Consider the following 3494-nt stretch of genomic DNA (forward strand, 5'->3'; position numbering starts at 1 on the left):
TTTTGCAAACCCTCTGGTAGTTCATAAGCTACTTTTGTATCCTTTCAAGGTATTAAGTGAACTGTATCACCTTGAGGTAAAAAGAAAACAAAAACAACACTAGAATAAATGGGGTTTTCTGAAAGTGAACATGTTTCACCCTATAAAAAAGTGTCACTTTTTGAGAGAAGGATAATCAATGGATGAACCATCTGGTGCAGTAAGGCTTGGAAGTGAAACAATAAAAGTTTTCTTTGAACATCTGTTTGTTTTTGCTTCCTGTCTCAACATCCAGAACTTTTTTTGTGCAATGTGCAGCTTTGTTTTTTTCCTTCTGTTGCATCATGAGTTCACCACAGTAAAGTCACAGCTCAACTAACCAGTTAGTTGAGCTAACTAACTCTGATGAAAATCCTGTTTTTTGAGTTTTTAACGTGTATATATGGCATTTTTCTTATTAAAGAGAACAAATGTAATAAGAAATTATTACATTTTTCTCATTTCTGAGTATTTCTCCTTTTAAATCGCTGTCACTAAAACTGTCCCAGAAACACTGTTTGAATGAATGATCTTCTTTCCATCAACAGCTCTGCTGCACATGCAGAGAAGATGGTATCTTCACATCGACTGCAGTCAAATGAGCGGCCGTTCACATTTCTGTGGTCAAATCAGCATCACTGGATTTTTTGTGTGAGTTTCATCCAATACTTACGGTAGCAGGACTGAGAACGCTGGAAAATCTCCACCAGGATCCACGGAGCTTCTTGATGTGACCACGGAAATGTGAACGGCGGCTCATTTGACAGCAGTCATTGGTAAGATATCATCTTCTCTTCTCTTCCAGACACGCTAGCCGAACCAGATGACGGGTTTTGCACATGTGCAGCATAGTTATTGCAACGTAAAGAAGGCTCATAAATTCAAACAGAGCCTGTCTGCAAAAACAAAATGATTTCTTATTACTTTTGTTGTCTTTCATAAGAAAATTACCACAAATATACGTTAAAAACTCAAAAAACAGGATTTTTCATTAAAGGGGGCCTTTAGATGTTCCTGATAAGTTGATTTGAATAGCAAGATGTCACCAGCTGCATGCATCTATGTGAAAAATGAAGATCTAAGAGCCAAAAAATGTATGTCCTTTAATAGTTTAAGTCTTTAACATTGTCGCTTTAGCTCCAGTGTTTGAGTTCTTTGAACTTGCAAGTGATTGAAGAAGTTACGGTGTGTCAAAGAAAACTGTAATCCAGTAACATTTCCCATGTTAAAGGGTTAATGTATCAGCATGTGCACAAGCTCGACTTCTTCTCTCATTTAGATGCAAAAAATACAAGAAAAGCAAAATGATTTTGCTGAAGGTGGAAACTGTGAAGGGAAGAAGCAACCGAAGATTTGATGGCCACAGGTCAGAGGTCATAGTGGAAGCTCCTGTGGAGATGAACAATGGAAAAAGCAAAAACTGGCTCTAGGCATAAACAAAGAACAAAGATCTAAAGAAGAAGCCACAACATCCATCCCACGTCTCTATATAGAACCTTGAACAATTGCATGGAAATGACAGACGGATCACGGATTCCTGTGAGTTGGTTGACTCACTTTATGAACTCAAATTAGAGGAAGAATTCCCTTTCTTTCACTTCATTGTATTTTTTTTTTGCCTATGATATGGTTCTTATGGCAACTTTTTTCTACAAAAAAAAATTCTATATATAAATAACCGTAACAATGCTCTGAACAGCCTCCTCCGCCTCTGACTGCTGCACCACACAGCTCACATCAACTTAGGATTTATGTTTCACTGATCACAACTCAGTGAAAACCACAAAGTCTTATCCTTTAGAAAAATAAGACACTGGTTTGTATTTTTGTTGTTTTTACTGTTATGATAAATTAACAATTTAGGGAGGTATAAAATAACACAAACAAAACAAGAAACAGTTTATAATCATTGACAGTTTCACAGGAATCTTTCAAAATAAAAGACCCTGTGACACATGTCAATGCAGCAAATGCAGTATGATGAAATGTTGGCAATTATTTGAAAAAAAAAAGACAAAAAAAAGACTTTTTTACCGTTTGTGTTGTATCTCTGATAGAAATTTGTGAATCTAACAAACTAGAATTAAAGAAGTCAGGAGCCTTGGAGAGTGATACTTACTGTCTTGTAACTGTTTAAGTTAGCTTATAACCATCCTTTTTTTAAATTGAATACTTATTTACTTTTTACTTGACAGTAATTTTTAAAAAAATTTTTTTTCAGTTTTCCTTAACCAGAGAGCCATGATGGAGGGGTAAAAGACTCCACATCCTCAGGTTGCAGACCCCCGACTTAAAGAACCGTCATGTAATGAAGTCTTTCCGTCTTCAAGACATCATAGAAAAACAACAACTACCCCTTTCTGCTTTCAATAAAGCCCACACAAATGCAAATATGGAGGTTCTGTTTGTCAGAGGACAGAAATGTTGATGGTTGAGAGCAAAGGAATTAAATGTCTTCATAATATCTGAAGTTTTTTTTTTTTAATAATAGACGGAACAGCCTAAGTTCTTGTCCTGGTGTTTCTGCTGCTGTTCATTGATCAATTCAAGGTGGGACAGACGTTTTCTCCTCCGGTCATGCTTTTCACGTTACTCTAGGACTGGAAGGTGTTGAAGCTGCAGCACCACGCCCCTCCCTGGCGTCCCCACTGTTTGGTCTGGGTTTGTGCTAACACGTCTAGCTGCTGTTAAAGGTACAGTCCTCTCTTATCAGATTGGCTTTGAACAGCAAAATGAGGCGGTCGCTTTAACAAATGTTGACTTGCAGTTTCTGTTTCCTGATTTCCGTCTCATTCCTTGACACTCTAACTCTGTTGGTACTTTTGGCACATGACTGTTGGGGTTTTATCAGGTATGAATCTACTTTGTTCCACTTTGCAACCCCTCAGTGGCTTAGATGAGCAAATTCTGTAACATTTACAGTAGTCATGTTTAGTAATCATGTATGGAAGAACAAATGACTTTTTAGATTTGCATTTCCATTTCATTTACATGGATTCCAAATGTAAGAAAGGGATTGAAAACGCAACTGTGTCACGGTTTACCTTTTTTTTCCTGCAATTTTTAAAACTGTTTTTTTTTTTGCTTCACATTGTGTTTCTGATTGGCTGAAGATCTTGTCAATCTCCTTTGTGCTGCGTTTGCTCACCAAATCTACATAAATCTTCAATCGGGAGCAGATCTGTTTATGTTCTATGATTTTTTTACTTAAATTTCAGGGAAAGTTTGAAATTTGTAAGTAGTGAAAATATTCATTTTTGTCTGAGAAAAGTGTATTGTGAGCGGTTTTACTGCCTCCAAACATTCTACTTTGCAGATTTATTTTTTTTTTTTAATTTTTAGAACGTAACTCATGCAATTCATGAAGGATCACTATACCGGATAAACTGATATCTGAGTGTGTGTCAACTTTGAAAGACTATAGAAGCCCTTAACCCTCGTGCTCTCTTATGGGGTCCAGATGACCCCACCCTTAC

At 36.8% G+C, this 3494-nt stretch overlaps 1 protein-coding gene across 1 annotated transcript in view; it reads left to right on the forward strand.

Annotated features, from left to right (window-relative positions):
- The first annotated feature begins 1021 nt into the window (after positions 1-1021).
- The window catches only part of LOC112152715, a 5158-nt gene continuing 2685 nt past the window's right edge, over positions 1022-3494 (forward strand). Inside the window, exon 1 of the mRNA XM_024282465.2 lies at positions 1022-2869. The gene's annotated coding sequence lies outside the window, so the exon portion shown is untranslated. The remainder of the gene's footprint in view (positions 2870-3494) is intronic.

This window comes from Oryzias melastigma, linkage group LG6 (genome assembly GCF_002922805.2).
Source record: "Oryzias melastigma strain HK-1 linkage group LG6, ASM292280v2, whole genome shotgun sequence".
NCBI lineage: Eukaryota > Metazoa > Chordata > Actinopteri > Beloniformes > Adrianichthyidae > Oryzias > Oryzias melastigma.